We start from the raw sequence: 23,546 nt of genomic DNA on the forward strand, positions 1-23,546 counted from the left end.
TGTTAGGTACATTCACAAAACGAGAATCATATAATTAATGATCACTAATTACATAATTGTTACTTAATCTTTCTTGTGTTTAAGAACAAATTATTTACCATTTATCCCCCATGTTGGGTGTTTTCATTCTATTTTTATGTATTTTCTTCCTCTCCTCTCCCATAATTCAGAGCTCATTGCCACACCATGAATGCTGGAACCCTGGAAACCATGTAGCCTAGCCTAACCTATCAAGTAAGCTTTTTGGTGGTTTTTTTTGGCAATGGGAACTGGTTAAAATTTATGAAGTGAAAGCAAAGAGAACATGTCCTTTTACTTTACTTTTTAAGATTCTACTTATGGTAGAAATGGTTGGAAAAGTTCAGATGGCAGGCTTCTGTTCAGACTCTCACTGAAGAGATGGTGGCAGCTGGACGTACTTCTCTTGTTTATCACAGTGCTCTTGAGCTGCCTTCCATAGCAGTATCTACAGGCTTCAGGACTTTTGTAGTTGCATCAGTTATTGTGAAAAATATTAATGAAGAAACTTTAGAAAGGACTTATTTTTGGTTCCTGGTTTCAGAAGATTTCATCCATCCTGATTAGAAGGGCATTTTGAAGTGGTTCCAAAGTGTTGGCCTGAATGAAGGATAGCATTTTGAGAAATCAGGAAATAGAGCTCTTGAGCTCAGATAATTAGTAGACATAAGTTTTAAGACTTGGGGCTATATCTCACTTCTGCCACCAAAGTTTCCATAATGTTCCACAAGAGGACAGCACCATGAACTGATGGTCAACTGCTCAAATCTATGAAGAACATTTTATATGCAAACCATAGCAGCTCTATGGATTGTGGTATGAGCTTCTGATTTTTACAACTGGGGCCTGTGTGTGTGTGTGTGTGTGTGTGTGTGTGTGTGTGTGTGTGTGCACTCGTGAATGTGTGTGTGCTGATATGGAGGTTGGACGTGTGCCAAAGGCTAGAGGAAATCTTGTAGGAGTCAGTTCTCTACTTCCATCATGTGGTCCAGGGGATAAAACTCAGAGAATCAGGCTTGGTAGTAGACGCATTTAAGCCATCATGCTGGTCATCCAGCTGATTCCTGTACCTGATGTTATAAAAAGCCTCAGGTTTATGAGATCTAGATCATTTTCCTTTATTCTTGGGTTGACTAGAGCTCTGTCCATTATCTAATATCTGGGTTAATACACGACCTTATTTTTACACACAGGAAAACAATGCTTACATATCTCACCTTCCTCTTGGTTCTGCACAAAACTAAATAAAGAAAATTTTCACTGGAATACATAATATGTAAATAGAACTTCAAAGAAAAATTCATTCCATATTTTCAGAACCTTTGTAATAGTTGGTTGTGGTTGTTAATCAAGTAGTTCAAGAAATGTCTAAGACTGGGGAAATGGACAGTTGTGTCTTTCCAGAGAGGGCATGTGGGATAGTGACTAGGTAAGGGAGACCCATTCTGAATGTTGGGAGCACCAGCTAACAGACTGACAGCCACAATGGAAAGGAGCTATGAGACAGCAACATTCCAGAACATCTCTCAAGTCTGTTTGAGTATGGCTGTGACATATCCACACATCAATGGCTGTGACTGCTTCTCTTGCCTGCAGGCAGAACTCTATAATATCTTCAGTGTTTCAGTGTAGATGCAACAATAGCTCTTCAAGGATCTTCCACAGCTTCAGTTCCAAAGCAGAATTGCTAAGCTGTCCAGCTTCTCATACTGAGGCACTACCATGGTTTCTGGCTCTCCAGCATACAGGCAGCTACTGTTAGGCTACTCTGCCACTCCCTCATAGGTCAATTAGATAAAGTTTCCTTTATAGTATACATGGACACAGTGCAAATGTAACCTTGTCCTTAACATTTAATAATCTGCATTAGAATTTTTTTATTTGAATTCACAAGAAATGAGTTTTCCTCACATTGGGACTTCCAAGTTTATATGCTCAAGGTTACTCCAGGGAAGTAATGCATAGTTTCTAATATTTAGCATTGAAAAAGAGAAAAACAGATTTGTCATTTTTTACCCTGAGTTCAAATATTACACAAGTCAAATAAGCTAGATTTCCAAAGCACAGTTGCTGCTGGAGTCAGCGGGCCATCATTGTTTCTTTCTTGTTCAGTGTCATTCCTAAATGACATCACAGGCAGGGCAGTGATCAGGTAAGGGAGATTGCCATTATGGGCTAGAGATCATACTGTTTGTCTGAGACAAGATGGGGAGATAAGAGGGGAATCTTACCAGAAGCATTAAAGAAAAGACGAATTGTCATGGACTACGGACATCGGGAAAACCTAGAGCAGAAGTCCACTAGTTCTCAGTGTCCAGAGTGATAGTAGGTTTGCGTCACTGATATGATGCCAAGGTCATGGGTCATATAGAAGAAATGAGTTTTTCTATTCATTTGATTGTAGTTAATTTATCTGTATTCTTTCTGACATATTAATTTGGGGGTATTTTTTATAAGCAGAAGACTAGAAAGATAATTGGAAAAAAAAGTGTGTTTGGCACTTTTGTTACACTGTGAGAAGCCAGAGTAATTGAAGGAGTCAGCAAGACACAATTATTAATCGATGGTGAATGTGGTAGGTATGGGTGCCAGGCCCGTTTTATTACTGTGATCCAGAGAACTGTTGTGACTTTGTTAATGATTATACTGGTATGAGAGCTGCATTACTCTTAAATAGAGAGCAACATACACATTATTCTACCAGGTCATCCCTAAGCTTGAACCATAGAGTGATCAGTGGAGGCATGACATGTTTCAGATTTAGGAGGGATCTGCCTAAAAATATCTGGACTTAAAATTCTTAAGGAGGCAGATCAATTACCTTTATATAACTATAAAGAAAACAGAAACAGCAATTTGTGTTAGTTATTAGCATAGAATGAAAACTCCATTCTTACTTAACTCTCAAATGAATCTCCATGGTAATGGGAAGATTGTTATCACAGTGGTTTCAAAAAGAGAGAACTGACTTTAAGAGGAAAAAAGAATAAATTCTAGAATGTTACAAGTTTTAAATTTGTTTATTTTTAGTCTTACACATTTCCCTCTTTTGTTTGACCTTCTATTGATCCAAAAGACAAAAGGAAATGTATTTTCTTTCTTCTTTTCCAATGAAAATACTTTTATGCATTCAGACTGGGTTTAGAAGAAAAGGAATTTTCAATCTAGCTCTGAATTTTTAAGATAAAAACCTAGAAATGTTCTGAGATTTTTGGTTCCAACCATTTCTCTTAATGTTAGTGATGACAGCTGAGTCATTTACGTCTCATTTCTTGTCTTCTAGCTTCTGATGAGAAGAGAAACGGGCACTAACCATAACTTAAGGGAAATGGCATGTACGTCTCTCCTCCTGATGAAATTTTCAGCACTATAGGCACATTCCCTTGATGCTAATGTAGACATGGTGGGCCTAGCAGACAGGTGGAGTTGGCAAATAAATGTTCATTTTCTCCTTTTATGACTCAATGTTATCATGAGGGAAATGGAGAATATTTCCACAACACAGCTGTGAAGGATTCTCCAGCTCATCTATCAAGTGAGCACAGTCTTTCACTCCCCTGCAGTTTGGTACCCAGGGGAGAGCTGAGGAGGAAGTGGAGGATTCCACTCAACATTCTTGGCTCTGGAAACAAGTAGTTTCTGAGCTTGCTAGTTCTGGAGATTAGTTGTAAGAGTCTGTGGAGTCATTTGCATAATCTAGCGTGTAGAATCCTGCGACTGTAAAAGTAGGGGTAGTTTTAGAGAGTGTTTAGTTTATTTGGTGTCCCCTTAAGTCATTTTTCAGCTTGTCCACCCTATACTTACCTCTGGTGAAACAGAGTTTGGCATTTTCCTGAGAGACTTTTTTTCTTTTTAACTTTTGAAGACTCCAACTTTTATAGGAATCTTAATTGGGCTTATTCTCAACTTTTCAAACATAGCATTTATTTTAATTGTTAAATTTCTACTATTGGGGATCATCTGAGGGAAACCAATCCCTTCATACATAAATTCTCCTTCAATGTTTAAAAGAAGTCATTCCATTCATTAGGCTAACATTCTAAACCTTTTAATAGTCCCTCCTGGGACAGAGTCTCATGTATTTTTTCTTATGGATGAAGTCACTCACTTCAATATTCAACCCACACTACTCAACGCAAATCATTAAGGAGTAAAGCAAATCTGTTACCATGGATTAATTGATGACTGCACTTGTAAAGGGCAAAGTGTCTTGATGTGTTGATGATATCAGTAGAATGTTTAGGTGCCATTCTCTTTAGGGGAACAATACTGTGTCCCTAGATACAATAATACTTTATACTTGTAATTACCTTCAGGCAAAAGAGGATTTTGGAAAAACATCAAGATAAAAAACCTCAATTTGTCACTTTTCCTAATCCATCAGTGGCAAGCTTCTTTTTTCCCACTGAACCAGATGCATGTTTTAAAGTATATCCTTTCAATACCTTCATCTCCAGTATCTCCAATGAAACACCTAGTTTCTCTTCTTTCCTGTCACCATCAACTTGTCCCTAGTTCCTTCTTAATAATTAGATGTGGCTCTAGTGGCAATTAATTCAAACTTGTACCCAGCTCGAGTCTTCTGTAAGTCTCTTAAGGCAGTTAAATTAAGTTAGTAGGAGGCAACAAGGGATAGAAGATTGCAATTAATTGAAATATCACAATACAAAGGGAGTTTTGGTCTGGTTTTTGAGGATTGGTTCATTTTTCCAAGAGGAATAGATTTAATGATACTGTGTCTAAGTTTCTAAGGCAAACAAATCTTTGTCTTGAAGAAAGTTCTTTGATTATATTTAAAGGTTTTTAGATTGTTCCTTCCCAACAGTAACTTCTGGTCACCTCTAGTCTGTGCACAGGACCTATGCTTCAGGGCTATGTTTTCTCAAGTGCTCAATCATTCTTGTATTAATCTGAGAGACTTTAAGATAGTGTTACTTCATTACATCACATGATTGAGTATGTGACAGCTTTGCAAATGAATATAACACTGTGTAAAATGAAATGCAAATTCTATATTTTTCCTATTAAATTTATAAGTTTAAGATAATTGCTTAGAAATAAAATGGAAAATGATGCATGGGAAATTACCAGTAAGATGTCCCAGCAGGTAAGAACACTTACCTTGCAACCCAGAGCTTGATCCCTAGATCCCAGAAAGTTTTCTTCAGATCTCCACACACATGCCATGACACACACATACTACCCTTGACACATACATATTAATATACACAAATTAACAACTAAAGATAATAAATTCATATGGAAAGACAATAGGTAATTTTAATTTTCTGTTTTTCTGCTCCATATATTTCCTAATACTTCTGACAGGATCTGCCCTACAAAACAAAACACACCAGAGACCATGTTCTGAAACATGAACACTTTTCATAAGGGACACTTCAGAAACAGGCCATAACAGTCGTATGTATTTTGTTGATTTTTAATGATGGCATATGTTTGGGTTGCTTGTTCTCCAGAAGCAATTTTTATAGAAAGACTAAACTCTTTATAGTTTTAAGAGGAATAAAAATTGAAGATGAAAATCTCATATCCCTAAGGAAGTATATGAAATAAGAGGCAGAAGTATTAACAGATGAAAAATTAATCAAATTTTCTCATATTGGATAGTTAAGTAAGATAGGACTTAACACAAAAAATTTTGAGCATTTTTAAAGGCAATATTATCTTTTATATTCATAGTAATAACTAAGAAAAAAGCCCAGTGAAGCCAGCTAGGCATTGAGAGATCTGTAAGTGCCAGAGATTATAGACTCAGAGCATCCTTTAGCCCAAAATCTGACCACCAGCTGTTTATACTTCTAATAATCAGAAGAAAAAGGATCTTTCTCCATATACCCCATTCAACAAAGGAACACACACACACACATACACACACACACACATTTACTATGTCATGCTTTTCTAATGTGTCTCTGTCATCGAAACACAAAATGGACAGGTCATCATGACCCATGGGGGTTTGACATACATGTGGTTCCACTCAGATTCCCTCTTTCTTTTCTTCCTTCCCTGGATAACAACAGGAAGTAACTATGGCTGGCCATAATGAATGTTAGTCATCATATTATTTTTTTTTACTTCTGTGCTAAAGCAGTTATAAGAGAACTCAAGGGAGACTGAGAGTTTTTCTCTGAAGCCAATATATAAAGCAAAACAAGTTATGTTTCCATTGTCATAAACTTGCTGAAACATGATCCTGAACAGGATGGCTAATTTCAGGGATGAATTCAGTCTTTTCACTCTTTGTTCTTTATGATTTGAGATCTGATTTGTTCCCTTCTCAGGATCATTAACAGATATAGCAAACAAACACAGCTCTTGTTAGACATAGCAAACCTGTGCAGAGCTCATCCCAGCTCCTTCATCTTCAGGTCTTCATACTCAGTATTTCAACTATTTCTATACCCTGTCCCTACCTGGGCCAAGAATTTCATAAGATATAGAACCCATTTCCCAGGGCTGGCTGATATTATTCAAAGTAGTTCATCACCTAAACCTTCTAAGCATCTTCACCCATCCCTTCCCATGGAAGCCACAGCAGATGTTCTTGTCCTTGCCTTCCCCTCTTCTTTGTTCCCTAACTCTAGTGCTTCCCTGCGTTCTTGGCAGCACCTCATTGCATGCCATGAACATTGTACTCAGTATCTCTGAGTACATCAGGCTATTCTACTAATGTCCTAATCTATAAACTTCATCATACATGAATTAAATAAAATTGACATAATAAAAGATGCCCCAAAGCCTTATTTTCATGCCATGATTCATATCTGTGAAATGTTACATTGGTTATCATGATTCTGTTTATAATGAGTAGCAACAGTGTTGAGTCAACTATAATTTCACGTGGGATCCTGCAACCTGGTTAGACAAATGTTCACAAATGTTCCATCCTTATTAGGAGATTACTTAGTTTATTATTTAGAAAATGTGTATAAAAATATTTTTAGTTATTAGGGATGAAATCATATAGTTTTGTTTGCTAGGTGAAGTCTTTACTACTGTGGTATATCCTCAGCTCTATACATTTTTTTTTTTTTGTTAAAAACACAAGTAATCAAAAATATAAAGATTTTTGATTTTTGTGTCTTAAAAGACTGCACAGAGTAAGAATTTCAATGACTCAGAAACCCGAGAATGCAACATGACTAAATAGGAATTGACAACTCCTGAGCTGAATGAGAATATCTAACTTTTAAGACACAACTTATAAGTGAAAGTAGTCAGTTGGAGAGCTACAACTTAATGTTGTATAAATGTTCAAGTGCAACACTCTGAAAAGTTTTAAATGTCTAAAATGAATTCAGGCTGAATGAAAAAAGAAGATTCACAACTATCTCATAAAGCCCTGTTAATTTTCACTACAGATGCTTGCTCCCTCAATATTCTTTCCTTGCCAATATCTGGCCTTCTCTGGGGCGGTTTCCAATCATTGCTGCTGTTAGCCAGCTGATCATCAGAGTCGTCAACATGGTGACCCTGGAGAGCACAAGATCCCCCATTGTCAGCCTCTTTGCACAATGTGGCCTCAGCACTTTGAGCAGTTCCAAACATCCCTGCATTCTCTGGCTCAAGATTGGCATCATGGGAAGGCTGCCAGGATTCCAGGAGGGGTGCCAGGGGATCAGAGTGCCAAAGTCAGCAGGTGGCAATGGCCAGTAGCAACTCAGAGAGGCAAATTAGTCTTTCCAGCACTTAGGACAGCCAACGGAGGTGAGAGCCAGTGTGGTTCTTGTTATCCGATGTATAGGTATTGTTATAAATGACATCAGAGCCTTGCACACTGCTCACTGGGCTTGTTAGCCAGGTGGCAATTTTTGAAGCATCATTACTGCTCCAAGCAAAGCGTATGCTCTCTAATTCAACTTAAATCTGAGGTCCATAAATTATATTTCTTGGATTTATGTCTTAGGCACACAAAGGCTAGGATTTCTGGGGTTGATTCAGTACCATCTTTTTAGTTGGTTAGGGTACTTATCAGTAACTAAATCACACTAAGGCCACTGCTTACAAGTAAATCAGGAAGTGCTTCCTCACAGTGTAAACAGTTAGAGACATAATATCTAGATGTGATATTTCCGAATTAAAAACATAAAAATTTGGTGATAGAATACACATAAAATAAAGATGAAAATAAGAAAATTCTGCATATCATTTTCACATACAATCCAACATGCTAGTTGGTGGAGTATGCAGAAGTCTGTGGGAAGCTAGCACTCTATTTTGTATATATCTCTTAAATAGCAACCATTCTAGATTGTGGGGTATAATCTTCCTTTACCTTCTATTTAGGAAATGGTTAGCTATGTTTCAGAGAAGTGAAGTTATTTATTATCTAACCCATTCTTGATCCTTTCTAAAGCAGAGCCATTAGGAAAATTGGAGTAATAGGATGGCCTTCCAAGTTGAAGTAAGGTTCTATAAGTTGAAATATATTTCGGAAATGTTCTGGGGTGATGCAGGCTTAATGGTAGAACACTGTCCAAGTATATACTAGGTCCTACATTCACCAACACTCCCTAAAATAATAGATGATAGATAGATAGATGATAGGTAGGTAGGTAGATAGATAGATAGATAGATAGATAGATAGATAGATAGATAGATAGATTCTCCAAGTCTAAAATGGCCAAATCATTAAGTCCATGGATGCTTTCATTTGCTTACAGCAAGAGAATATTTTCTAGTGCTTGTATATAGGGTCTACTCTTAAGGATGTAGTACTTTTGTTGGGAAAGCAAAACTAAAGACTTGCAAGCCAACATCAAGCAGACTCTGAATTGAATGAAGACTCCCTGCAATAAGAGAGAAGATTAGTGAAACCTTGAGTAGTCAATGAACATTGTCTTAATTAGGTTTGCAATTGCTGTGATAAACACTGTGGTGATCACAAGTAACTTTAGAGGAAATGTTTTCTACACCTTGCTGATTATAGTTGAGCATTGAGAGAAGTCAGGGCAGGAAAATATAGCACGGGCTGGTACAAGAGGCCATGAAGGGGTGCTGCTTACTGGCTTGCTCCTCGTGGCTTGCCTAGACTGCTTGCATATAGCACTCAGGACCACATGCCCAGGGATGGTCTGATTCACAATGGGCTGTACCCTTCCACAGCAATCACAAACCAAGAAAGAGTTCTACAGGCTGTCCACAGGCCAATTTTATGAGGGAATCTCCCAACTCTGGTTTCCTTTTCTTGGATAACTTTAGCTTGTGTTACTTTAACAACAACAACAACAAAATACTAACACACCGACAGAGGAAAGATGGGTGGACAAATTTCAGCATGGGTGAACCCTGGAGGGGCCATATCCTACAGACACTTAAAATAAGAATGAGAGTCTTACACTACAGCCTAATGGCATCCACTGAAGCAAGCTTCAGGTGTGGAGATGCAGTCACAAGCCAGGGGCTATATTAGAACACTGGTAGTGTGCCAGTGTGAAGGGTTGCAATATTAGAGAAGGGGGCCTTTTCAATGGTGTACACCTGCTGCTGGTGTCACTTAGTTCTTTGAGCTTGCCATCTATGCTTTGAAACCATCCTGTGTGTCTAAGACAAATTTACCCAATGCAGACTATTTTGCTTCAGCTAAAAAAACTTTAAACTATCTATCTTTATGAAGATAAGTTTATTTTTATAGAACTTACAAAGTATAACAATCTAGAAATATAATATAAAGGATTCTTAATACTTTTGACCACCAGGAGGTATCTTAAGTACTCTTTTTTTCCTTTTTTATAACTCAGGTCTCAGTATATAGTTTTAAACATGGATAGAAGCACTGCATATTAGAAACTCTGACTCTGTGGTCAAGAGAGTATGCAGACAATGACAAGCAGTGGTTTTCAGTTCCAACAAATCCCAAACTATGTTGTTTATATACCTTGAACTGATTAACTGATACACAAAATTATGAAACTACATATAGGAGCAGTTTTTTTCACCTCATCATCCTAAATTTGTCTGAGCATGAACTCATGCACATGCACACAAACACACACAAACATGCACACACATGTAGAAGCGTGCACATGCACACAAACATACACAAACATAAACATACATGTAGAAACATGCACACACACATATGCACACAAACAGCATGAACATGCACACACATGTATACATACATGCATACATGCATGCACATGCACACATGCGCACATACATATACACTATCACTACCACCACTACCACCTTGTAGATGCACATCAGTTTATCTTTTCCATGTCTGCACATATGTTCTATAATTATGCCAACATATACAAGACCAGCTTTTCTTTTTTATGCAATTATCAACTTCAACTTGTTTCATTTTTATGCCACATACTGCAGGAAGGTGGCTTCCAGACATTTCCTCTCATGAGAAGTCGAGAGCCTTTCAGCATGACAGGCATTTCACACATTGCACTGCTGTTTCTAAACAGTATCTAGTACAACTTGTTTGGAACTCTGACTTCCTGGCTTTGGATTTATGTCATGTTAGGTTCCAGGGAGGAAAAAAAAAAGATAGAACATTCTGAGCTGACTTCCCTCTGGTACCATTCTCAGCACATCTAGTTTCATTCCCTTCTGAGGCAAACACTAATGCACAACTCATAGCTCTCACCCAACCTTTCCTGTATGGTGGTAAAGTCTTCCATATTTGAAACTATGGCCGCTGCAATGAGTGGGCAGCACATGCAGCATATGTGTATGAAGAGAGATGGCCATGTTTAGCCTGCCTCCTGATTGCTGGGCATGATACTATATTTGCAAGAACAGCTGAGGTGTTAGAAGTGAACTTGGCCATGAATCACTCTGTGAACAGTGATTGCTTGAGGAATCCTGGGAGACCCATTTGCTAATCACGGCTGAAATTTCGTCTCCTTCTGTGTCCCTACTACCCACAACCCTTCAGATGGTTATAAGGTGAGTTTATAACATAATTCAGGTGGTAAAACATTTTCCTTCTTCCCATACTGCTCTTTGATTCGATCATCTGTAGGTCTATTGTTAACTTTTCCCTCCACCTGAGATTTTCAGAATGTGCCCAGAAGTGGCTTCTTTGCACTGTTTTTCTGCCAAGCCTCAGATACCTTCTCCTCAGAGAAATGCCCCCTTATTTTTCTGACTCACTCAAGCGAACCCTCCCCAAGTGCCATAGGCTTTTATTGCATTCCCTCTACGTTGCTATCTTTGCAGCAGTTACCAAGTCTAAAAGACTTTAGCTCATTTGTCCAATTTCTTTGCTTACAATCTTTTGGTCAGTTGTTCTGCATTGAAATACAAATGTTATATGATTGCAGTCCTAGTTCGTATATACTTGGCACAGAGTATGTATCAAGGAAAATGAATAAATGGCACCCTTGCTGCTTTCCTGAATCATTTCAAGATATGACTTCTCTTGTTCGTCCTGCACACACTCATTTCCTTCCTTAACCTTCATCCTTGGGTTGGAGTGGAGAACATGGATAGTAATGATGGGTAGAATATAATTGTAGCTTGGAGGCATTGCTTTCTGAAAATAAATAAAATATATTCCATAAACCTCTCCCACAACCACTCACCTTGATGAAATTCAGGGCAGCTTGTTACAGACGTATTACCCAGGTGACCCCGGTCTTCATGGGGAAATGATAGTGCCACAGACTGGAAACTGTCCTGAAAGAGAGCAAGCCAGAGCCATACCTGCTTTTGTGCTATTTGAACTTGCAAATACCACCCTGTAGAGAAAATATCTTGTATATTGTATGGATGTATCACCTGTCAATTAAAAAGCCTCCAGCCTATGGCTTAGGCAGGAAAAAGGAGGTACAGAGCCAGGCGGGGTAGGTTTGCTAGGAAGGTGTGACAAGTCAGACACATGACATCTGAGCACAGGTAATCAGACAAATGGCAGAATATCAGAGAAGAGTCTAGGTATAAGTCCAAGACATTTGTAAAAATATTTTGAGTCTGAGTCTTATTTCTGGGAGCATCGGGCTTCAGCCAGAACTAGAACAAACTTCAACACTACCCATGTGTTCTCTCCATTGCATCAAAGCCAGAGAGTGCATGATTTTCAGTATGAATGGATTTTTTTCTATGATCTACAACATTTGACTTCTTTGCTTCGCATTTTAGAATTTCAGTTTGCCCTGATGAACAGATGAAACCATAGAATTCCACCAGAGTGTGGGATGGGCTACGGTAGACTTGGAGGCACTCTGAGCTTACTGGATCAGGTAAACAGAAGTAGGTGAATGTGTAGCACTCAGCTTTTTACTCTTCCTACATACTCAAGTGTGAACACAGAAAGTCACAAAGCAAGAACAGAGGAAACATTATCAAGCCTAGCACACTATTAAAATCAAAGTAGAATAAAGTAGAGTAAAATAGAAACCAGTATCCATGAAGTATTCTGCATCTGTGCACATTTCTTGATACATCGTAACCTGACTTTAGATACATCTTTTTTCTTGGGTAGATATTTTCTATTAGAATCTTCACATGAGGTTTAAGGTCATGTCTATGGGGCAGCATCTCTCTGAGGAGCCATCATCCAGCCCATCTGCTAAGGAACTGTGGGGAATAGAGTCTGCCCTCCTGGCCTCGCCAATCCACGACATTAATAGAACATAAGAGCTTATGCAATGGCACTGGATCTGTGGCAGCTGTTTGTTCAATGTTTCATGCTTTTAGTCACATCTGCTCCAAATGAGTGTTAATATTGCAGTGGCATCCACTAAGGATGGGCTCTGTCAGCTTTGCTGAGGATCAGTCTGACCCCTGCAACAATAGAAAAGGCACTTTGTCCCCAATACGGTCTTTTAATACATTCAAGCCCTCTTAACCTGGGGGTTACTCTAACCTCCCCTCCTTATCTTTGGCTTTCTTCTCTTTCATGGCCCCCTCCCATAAGAACCCAAGTCAGTGAATCTCAAGGAGAAAAACTGCATTTATTTCTAGCACTCTGTCCACCAATGTCAGATAACAGTTTATTCATCCCTCGGCCCCTGGATGACATTGAAGCATATCAACAGTGACAAAAGTATATTGAATAATTATCTTGAAATTAATACATTATCCCAAACTTAAATAAATGTCATCTGATCAATATATCTTGGAATGGAAAGGGAAGAGAATGTGAAGGGCATCGCCTCATTATTCATTAATTTTAGAGTAATGTAGGCTGATGAAATGGTTATCTCAGAGCTCTGCTATTATACTCACTGGCATTTTAAATAACTCCCAATCTTTAACAGTATATATTCCCTTGTTGGAACAGCTTATAGGTGTTAACGCTTTGAATTCCAGGATCTTCAAAGTCCGTTGACAATTTTCAAGGGCTGTTGCTCTCCTTTCTCTCTTTTAAAAATGTCTTTCCATTTTCTTTGGTAACACTTGCTGTGGCATAGTCTCATCTTAAGTCCTAATGAAGTAGCCCATTATTGCTGCAGTCCTGTGGATTCTAATTGTTCCATTAATAATATTCCCAGGGATAAAATAAATAACTCAATTATATTTCTGTTCTCCAGTATGCAAATGAGATGTATAGGATAATACCTCCCAGAACTTATATAAACCTGGAGGAAGAATATTTTAGAGGAAAGGGATTTGATATTTTGAGAAAGGCAATAGGTAGCCATAGTAGCTGAATTATAACCAGAACACTTTGATTCATGTGAGTACACAGCTTAAAGTGTAAGTTCCTTACTTCATTACTTTCTTTCTGTCTTATTTTTAAATTAGTATTTAGTATATTTCCATACATGTCTTTTGTGAGAGATACATCACTGAAGCCACATTTGAAGAAATCACTCCTTTCTATGCATAAAATTACTTTGTGAATTTTAAATATGTATTTTTCTTTTTACTAAAAATAGAATTATTTCATATAACATATCCTGATACTGTTTCACTCTCTTTACTCTTCCCAGTCCCTTCCCTCCTATTCAGGTCCACCTTATTTCTGTCTCTCATTAGAAAACAATCAGGGATCTAAGAGATACTAATAAAGTCCATATAATTATATAAAATGAGAAGAAACACATCATAATAGGACAAAAATAAACAGAAATAAAAGAGTCCAAGAAAAGACATATAAACAGACACAGAGACTCACTTGTTCATATACTCAAGGATCCCATAAAAACACAAAACTGGAAGCCATAATATATACACAAAATACATATACTACAAATGCCATTGAGTTCATTTTCTGTTGGCCATCTACTATACTATGTGAGGCCTTCCCTAAGAGGAGTTTGTTTCCCAAGTGAGAGTTCTTTGGAGTAAGCCAAATTTTCATTTGCAAGTGTGTATCAGTTGGAGATGGCATCTGGGTTAGAGATGGGGCGTGTGTCCACTTCTTCTGGTGTACACAAATGAAGGATCTGGGCATGCTGCTTCAGTCGTAGTGAATTCATATGTATGCCAGCCCTGTGATGTTTAGAAGGCTTTGTTTCCTTAAAGTCCTCTATCCCCACTGGCTCTGACACTCTTTCTGCCTCCTCTTTGCATGTTCCTTGAACACTGAGGTGAGGGATTTTATGGTGACACCCATTTAGGGCTTAATATTCCAAAATTGCTCACTTTCTGTATAACAACAGGTTGTAGGTCTGTGTTTGTTCCCATTTATTGCAGGAAGAAGGTTCTCTGATAATGGCTGAGCAAAGCACTGATCTATGAGTATTACAAAATGTCATCAGAAGTAATTTTATTTCTGTTTTATACAGATAATTAGACAAAAAAAAATCACAAAATCTCCAAGAACTACACTAATGTGAACCACTGTTTGAAGTCAACAGAGCAAGTGTTCTTATTAGATACTCCCTTAGTGACTTAATTGTAGGGGTTCCTTGATTAAATACAAATTTCATAGTCCTCAAACCTACTAAAATAAAATTCACTGGGAGAGATCGTCAGGGTCATTTCTACAAACTGATGAAGTGTTGACAGGAGGCAAAACCCATTGGAAATAAACAAGCTGTGCAAAGCACTGGAGACCACATGGCAGAGTCCAGGCAGGGTGGCACATCTCTCCTTCCACGCTCTAGGCGCCCCCCCCAAATATTTGTGCAAGTCTAAAGAGAAATGCTTTGATCATTCTGCAGTTTTGTGTTTTCTGCCTCATGAAGTCTTTGACTTATGTCAGTTCTCCAGTAGACATAGTAAGGAGTTGTGGTTTACCAGCAATCAGCACAGCTCCATGACATGCCTTCTTGTTTTTTACAGGCTTGGGTACTTCACACAGAGATGGGCCACCTGTGCTGGGACTCAGGGCAGGCTGTGACCTCAATACCAAGAAAGTAACACAGTTTAAAACCTTGGCTATTCTATGATCTTATGGAAGAGAATTCAGGGCATTCTTCATAGCAGCTAGTAGCAGGATTCTAAAAGGTTTGTATATCCAGAAGACCACCCATCCGTTAGCTAGAGAGCTAAGTGACAACATGTGACTATTCCTGACAGATATAACTTTTTATGTTTTGAGTATCCTAAGAGAGGGGGGAGGGAGCGAGGGAGGGAGGAAGAAAGAGAGGTACAGAAAGACATACAGAGAGAGAGAGAGGGTAAGCAGAAAACTCTTGTGTGATCAGTGAATTTTTGTTTGTAGTCCACCCTTACCATAAAGTAGAGAAGTCATCCCCCATTATAACCCTTACATTTATCTAGTCTGGTGCCCAAAACATGAATGAATGAGCCTTCAAATTCATATTCGTGAATATTCATGTTACTCAACATTCTAATGTAAATCTGAATTACTTGTTTTGTATACATTTAACTCCTAACAACTGGCTCTTTGCTAATATTTAGTGAAAGTAAATGAATTGACTCACACATGACTAAGAATCTTTCTTTGCAGTTCTTCTAATGGGTGATCATTTAATAGTGTTTTCTCTGCTGCAAAGTGACATTTCTTTGATGTAGGGTAGGGACTACACCTAACTGTGTATGAAAATAAAGATTTAGGATGTAGTTAGGGATTGTGCTAGTTTAATAAAGCAAAAGTTGTAGGTTCTTCTACACAGTTTGTGACTCCACTAGCCCTGTGTATTTGGCTAGGTTTTCAGTCCCAGACATAAGTTTACTCTTGCTGTACAGGTTTTAAGTCTAATTAAAGGGTGAGTACTTACCACTAAGGTATTTGCACCACCGTTGGACCCCTAGGGTTAGTGTCATGGTCATCTTTGTGATTCATAGGTATCATAGCTGGGTTAGAAGCCTGCATGGTACCTTCTATGAAAAGTTGTGAAAGCTAGTCATCAGGGAAAAAAGGTTTTCAAATCAATTTCACACTAGGGATCCCTGGACAGAGTAATAGCAATAATGTATAATTTACTGAAACTCAAAAGAGAGATTCTTGTGCCTGGTACTGGGTTTTAGGTAGACAGTATTGGTTCTTGGTGGGAACATTGTCAGCCCATATGAAAATGATTTATTAAACTGTATTAGTATGTTTATATACAAACATATGTATTGTACATATCTTAGGAAGATAGTTGTGTAATTTCTTATGACTTTTTAAGAGATGCTTAATGATATTTCACCCTCCTTCCTCCTTCTACATTTATCTCCCTTCCTCTCTGTATCAGAGCCCGTCCAATTTTTCTCATTTCCCTGGAGATCACTTGAACCCTGGTATTTCCCAATCTATTGCTTCCCCAACCCCTTACTCTGGCTCTTGTCCCCTTTTATGTTCTGGTTTCTCCAGGCTATGTACTCACATCTGAAGATTTAGGGCTGGAAGTCTCAGATGAGAAAGAACATATGATGTTTCTTTTTCTGGGTCTGGGTTACCTCATTCGATGTGATCTTTCCTAGCTCCATCCATTTATCTACAAATTTAATGTTTTTCTTTATAGAGATGGAATAGGAGACCATTAAACTTGTAGTATATAAATTTGTAGCTTGTCATTTAAATTTACAGCTATATATTTACAAATTTATAGTAAATTGGAGACTGTTGCAGAAATTTTCAAATAACCAAAAATGCAAAGTCAAGGAGAGTGGTCGCAGCAGGATAGATCTACAACACGATTCTCTAACCTAAGGCTGATTTAGGAATCATTGCAGAAGACGGAGTGTGAAGATTACAAGAGCCAAAAGAGCATGGAATTTTCTATTGTGTCTCTAGGAATATCAGAAGCCATGTCCATAAAATCTCGCCAACATGCCAACATTTCTCTCCTAACATAAGTTGAGCAAGGACAACACATTTGACATACTCATTTGGGTAGGGTGTGGGCAGAGCCCAGGAGTACTACCCTACACAAGACCTGCTGAGAGCAAGAGAAACACTCTTCCCTGGGGGAGAAGCACATCAATTGGTTATCCAACACCAAATATCCCTGAAATCATGCATGCATGGAACAGTATACAGACTCAGCAGGCTGTGCTGTGTGCTCAGGGTGTGTGTGTGTGTGTGTGTGTGTGTGTGTGTGTGTGTGTGTGTGTGTGTAACAATTATTTGAAAATAGGCCATGAATTGAAATAGACAAAAGTGTGTTTGAAGGAGGAAAGAGAGTAGGAAAATAATATATTAAAATTTCAAAAGAAATGAGGTTTTATTTTTAAAGCGAGAGACTAAAAACAGCCTCGCTTCCTTTTTCCTTTTGGAAAGGAGACATTGTTTCCTTTTTCCTTTTGGCTGCGGAAGTGCAGCTATAGGCAGGGGCCGACAATGGAAGCTAGCATGCACTCAAAGAATGCTCAGCTCTTACATTAAGACATTAGGGTAAGTTCCTCATTATAATAAAAAGACTGGACAGTACTGGACACCAGTTTTACTTTCGGTAATGTCATTGGGAAGTCTATGGTTTCACTCTGATCCACAGCAGTTCTCAGTCCCAGGACTTGATGAAGTGATGACCCTCTGAGACAACAACCTAGCTCTGACTCAGGAAGGTTCCAAGTAAACCCTGGTAGGCATTAGAAATCTTTAATAATGACTAGTCAAAGCAATGGCAGAGAAGACTTCCTTTGTCCGTGCTTCTTACACTGGAAACAAATTGCTTTTGAAATGTACCTCAAATAAAAAGAACTAGATCCTTAAATGACACTCAATTAAGCCTGGAGACTGAGAATTACTTACATTTCGTCCTTTGAATGGATTTGTGAATAATGAATTAGCCACAGTTTAAACTCTGCTACTGATTTTAACGATTTTTTTTTCATTTTCTGGGGAAGAATCAATTGATTAGAAATTGGGGAAATAAATTGTGGTTTACAGTTAACGAACTAGTGTAGATAAGTGCAGAGCAGCATCTTATGCTTGTCTGTCATGAGTGCCTTTTAGCAATATTCACCAAATGTTATTATGTACTTTAAAAGATCGTACATTTTGGAGAGAACACATTGGTTTGTTTCCATTCATTTAATGAAATCTAAATTATTTCCATCATTTTACTGTTAAAAGATGTTATGACCATTATATATTATTACTTGTATGTTTATTTTTATTATACTTATTTGTGTACATGTCTGTGTGTACATGCATCCTACTGATAAAGGATGAGTGTGCAGGCAACACTCTTGATGACTTATTGCTATGCCCATATGTCAGAGCACGTCCAAAATCTTACAGAAGATGGGGATTAACATAGAAACATTCAACTGGTCAATTGCCAAGAATAAGAGACTAGGAACTGCTCAGCTCTAAACAGGACATGCATTTCATGCCTCACTCTAGAAGGCCCAGAGATCTTTCTGAAAAAGAAGACAGAAAGGCTGTAAAAGCTAGAGGTGGTAGATAAAATCAAGCAAACAAGGCTTTCCATACAAGGCAAGGTGATTGCTCATGTGAACTCCCAGCAACTGTGGCAGCGTGAGCAAGACCTGCACAAGCTGCAGCCAGACAAACATACAATTTGTGTAGAGGTAGACAGAAATCCGACCACTGCCAAGGAGCTATTGACATTAGATAGCTGCTTGGAGAGGGAGTCGGTTCTCTTTAATGATATTGATCCCTAATAGGCTGATCACATGCCAGGACAGTTCTTATTCCCTAGACCAGCTTGGAAAGGCAAATTGGAATTGGTAGTGGAAGAAATTAGAAGAAATCTTCAAGATAGATGGGAAAGGACTGGATGATGGAGAAGGTGGTTCTGGAAGAAGTGGTAGGATTTAGGACTCTTGTTTATTCTTTATTTTATTCTTTTCACTCCTTTACTTTGTTCTTAGGCATTGAGGGTTCTTTATATCATCTATTAATTCACTGAGATGGATACTTTTAAGCCTGTTTTTTTAAATCGCTCTTAGAATGCTTATTTTTCCTCATTTAGTAATAGAACATTTTTAAGGGCATGGTTCTTGTGATGGTTTGAATGAGAATAGCCAACATCGTCTCATCTATGTGAATCCTGGGTACTGAGTTGGTAGAACTGTTTTGATTAGGAAGTGTGACCTTCTTAGAGCAAGTGTGTCACTGAGTGCCAGCTTTGAGGTATCAAAAGACTTGTGATATTCCAAGTATCTCTTTCTGTCTTGTGAGTCTAAAGATGTGAGCTCTCAGCTACTGCTACAACACCATGCCTGCCTGTCTGCTGCCATGTGCCTAGTGATGGACATGGACTTTAACCCTCTGAAATGATAAGCCCCAAGTAAAGTCTTTTCTATGTTGCCTCAGTCATGGTGTCTTATCACAGCAAAAGAAAGTGTATAACCTAGTTGCTTTTAAAATCTTTGTCTGATGGTTCTAACATCCAGCATCTGCTGTTACTCAGTTTGAATGCAGTCTGCTTCATAGCATCAGTTATCACCTAATAGTATCTGGGATTTCTTATTTATTTCACCTTACTTTTCCCCCCTGAGACAGTTTATCTGTGTGATTCTGGCTGTCATGGAACTCTACCTGTAGAACAGGCTGGCCTTGAACTCAGAAATACACCTGTCTCTGGCTCCTAAGTGCTTGTATTAAAGGTATGTGTCACCAAATCCCAGATTCACCTCACTTTTTCTAATCTGGCTTTATGTTTTTTCATTTTGGCAGTTTATGATGTTAGGTCCATTTTATCATGCTGTCACACAATTGCTGGGTGTGGTTATGCATTCTGCCATGCCACTGGGGTAGGGGAACTCTGTGGAGTATGTGGAATGATAAGATGCTAGACTGCATTTGCAGTCGGATGATGGCTCAAGGAAGGCACTGATAGACTGCTCTGGGGATGGGAAAAGACAGCCTAAGGTATGAGAAGTCGAAGCTGGGGTTCCCTGAATCCCGGGAATCCACTCACCACTGGAAACCACACAGATAGGTCAGGAATGGAATGGAGTAGGAGGGTATTCATGGGCCTGTGATGAGGAACCCAGGGCTGGGGGCTCCCAAACTTCTGGATATCCAAGTGCTATGGCTCATGGAGTTGGGAACAGAAGAGGCCCATGGGCTGAGGAGCCTGGAGCCCTGGGATAAAGGAAATTCTGGCTTAGCTCATTTGGGATTTACCTTAGTTTACCTGCAATTGTCTGGGAGCATGGAGAGGCCTTCTTTGAGAGACTTAGAGTTGCTCTGTACCCAAAGGCTTTTTCCATGCTCCCCATGATAGTTGTTGATGAAAGAGACAGTCCACACATATCCATACTGTTTACTGACTGTTCATCATGGAAAATGAGTGCATATCATCTACTTAGGGTGAACCAGAGATTACCTTTGGCAGGAAGAAATGTCCGGTGAGGGAAGCTTATTGGTTAAACTCTCAGAGACCATCTAGATACCTCATTAGCATGGAGAACTCTGTTCTAATCTATATGACCATAGGTCACGTTCTTGTAAAGGCAGTGTGACCATGTGACAGGATCCTGGATGTAAGCAGGTATACTGTCCTCTCTGGATTCCAGAGTTTCCAACCCACTCAACTGACCAATTTTTCCTGGCACAATCCATTGTCCCACAGCTGGGAGTTCACATGTGCAATCGCCCTACTTTGTATGAAAAACTCAGTTTTCTTGATGTTATTCACCACCTCTGGCTCTTACAACATTTCTGTCTTCTCTTTCATGAAGATACCTTCTGACTCAAACTCTACTGACACTGAGTGGAGCAGATCCTCCTCATTTCTGTATTGAGTAAGACTTCCTGGCCCTAAATGTATCACCTGTGTCTTAGCAAAACAGGAGGCCCCTTATTTCAGGAGATACCAATAGACATGCTTCCTATCAGCCCTCTTCTACAGATGTACCTTTTATTCACCCTTTGTAATTGTAATCTGGGGGATAGCTGCCTTGTCTGCTAAACTAGGCCTAGTCCTGGAAGCTTTTATCTCTGTGCAATCTAATCTAAACCTAGAATGTTTTTAACCTATGACTTAATGCTCAATAAGCCCAGCCTTTCTAGACCTTTCTGAATGTTGTTGGCCTGTTCAACTCAGTTGTTCTAGCTCAAACTTCTCTCCAAGCTGACTGATTCAATCTGGCATCTCTCTTGGCCTCTGACTGAATTGCTCTGCTTGGCCTCAAACTAACTCTGTCAATCTGTTCTAATCTTGTGTCTCCTTCTCATTCACTGGCTCTTTCTGTGTTGACCTGTGTCAAGCTTGTTTTCTCTTCAATGTGTTTCTTTAAAACTGTTCCACTAAAACTATCTCCATATTCTCTATCTGTATAGCTCCCTGTTATGTAACTTCCCTTTCCTCTCTCTTCCCATGAGAGTTGAGCATGTCCTATCCACCAAATCTTTCTCTGATTCATCACTTTGTCTGGTACTCAAACATGGGTGCTTCCTTCTACAAACTAACTTTACCTTCATTGCTTGGGATTAAAGGTGAGTACTAAGGGCGTGTCTGTACTCCAGCCAGAGGGATTAAAGGAGTGTACTAAGGGATGAACCACACAACTAGAAACAGGTCTTTTCACAGTTTCAGATTTCACAGTGTGATCAACTATTTTGCAGCACTCCTCTGCCACCACCCAAATAGGAAAGTAGAGGAGAACTTCAACGTTGTTGAGTCTGGCTCCAGAGTCATCTCCAGCTACCTGACTCTTCAGATGGAGAGTGTGTAGGCACATCATATTCTTAAGAGTGTAAAAATATGTTCATTAACTAGGCCTTTAATGATATGTCTTGCAAAGGGGGTAGTGCATTCTTTTCCTTCATTTGTGCATTTTGTTTGCACACAGTAATTATTTTCTGATAGTTTATATCTAATAAGTTCAGCTGTCCATTTTTGTGTCTTTTGGCAAAAATAACAATTAAAAAAAAATGTCTGAGTCCATTGGCATTTGAGTATAGCTGGCCTCTACGGTTTAAATCTAAATATGTTAGTAGCCAAAAAGAACTCATTCCCATGTTCCTTATTAAGATCCAATTTCTTCTACACTGCTCTTCCCTTTACCTGTCAGTTTCTGTAATTGTCTGTTTTGTACTTCTTAATTGACATTTTTTAGTGTTATCTGCAAGAATACAGACCATTGTATGTAGCCTATCTTTCTACATGTGAAAATCCCTCTGTGTTCCACGTTGCATTTCCAAGCAAAAATAGAACCATAAAGTTTGTGTAACAAAACTTAGCAGTCTTAATTATTAGTAATATCATTTGCCCTAGTCTTGAAAAACTTTTATTCCTTAGGGTAGCTTTCAGTGACTCAAAGTCATAATGATTTTTTTTTTATTTAATTAGCTTCAGTTTGCAACTCATGAGAGTTAGAAGCATCGTTTTAGCATTAGAAAAATGTGAATTTGGGTCCTGGATTTTATGCTGGCTAGTTGTGACATTAGCCAAATGATTTAACCTCTCCAAGTCAATTTTCTCAATGGAAAATGGGGGAAATAATGGACCTCAGCCCAAAGGTCATCTATGCTAATTAACTGAGAAAACACATGCCAATATTAAATGCTTCAGATGAGCCAGGCATTAGGCTACATATTTGTTTTCACCTGCATTGAAAACATCCTGGAATTACATTTTTTAGCATTTTAATTTTAATAGCCTTCTACTTCTTGTTCTTTAAGCTCTATCAATATATAAGACTATCTGTATTGGGAGGGGGAGCTGTCACTAGAAATATCAGAAACCAAATGCTCTTATGGCTCTATGTTCTTTATGTATTGCAAAATGATAATACTAATATATAAAACTTTCATAGCTTATAAAAAGAAGAAAGAGGGGAGGTTGTGGAGGAGAGGAGGGGAAAGCAGAGGAGAGGAGGAGAGAGAAGAGAAGAGGAGAGGAGAGAAGATGAGAGGAAAGGAGTGGAGTGGAGGGGAGGGGAAGGGAGATGAAAATGAGTACTGTACAAGGTGGAGCCACCAGGTCTAATCCCCAGTATTATTGTTCATGCTCATCAGAACAAAACCTTGGGCCAGTTGTTTGGCTTTGATGGATATCTTAGCAAAATGAGAATATGAATCTAAGTTATAAAGAGATTTTATTTTATGCTATAGTTTATGAAACAATGTCTGTTCTTTAAAAACTGCTAAAAAAGTTAGATTGAATAAATGAAATAGCTTTTCTATTATAGCTCATAATATACTCCTTCCATCTTATTATTCTTTTTTTTATTAGATATTTTCTTTATTTACATGTAAATTTCTCCATTCCCAGTTTCCCCTC

The 23,546-nt window shown here is 38.6% G+C and overlaps 1 long non-coding RNA gene across 4 annotated transcripts in view; it reads left to right on the forward strand.

The window, feature by feature from the left end:
* LOC116070684 overlaps window positions 1–23,546 on the forward strand; it is an 83,007-nt gene that overhangs the window by 15,433 nt on the left and 44,028 nt on the right. For 3 of the 4 annotated variants that reach the window (XR_004110504.1, XR_004110505.1, XR_004110506.1), the window contains exon 2: window positions 15,235–15,399. The exons of the other annotated variant lie outside the window; for it this stretch is intronic. This is a non-coding gene — a long non-coding RNA (uncharacterized LOC116070684). The remainder of the gene's footprint in view (window positions 1–15,234; window positions 15,400–23,546) is intronic. 4 annotated transcript variants of the gene reach the window in all.

This window comes from Mastomys coucha, unplaced genomic scaffold (assembly GCF_008632895.1).
Source record: "Mastomys coucha isolate ucsf_1 unplaced genomic scaffold, UCSF_Mcou_1 pScaffold22, whole genome shotgun sequence".
Classification (NCBI taxonomy): Eukaryota; Metazoa; Chordata; class Mammalia; order Rodentia; family Muridae; genus Mastomys; species Mastomys coucha.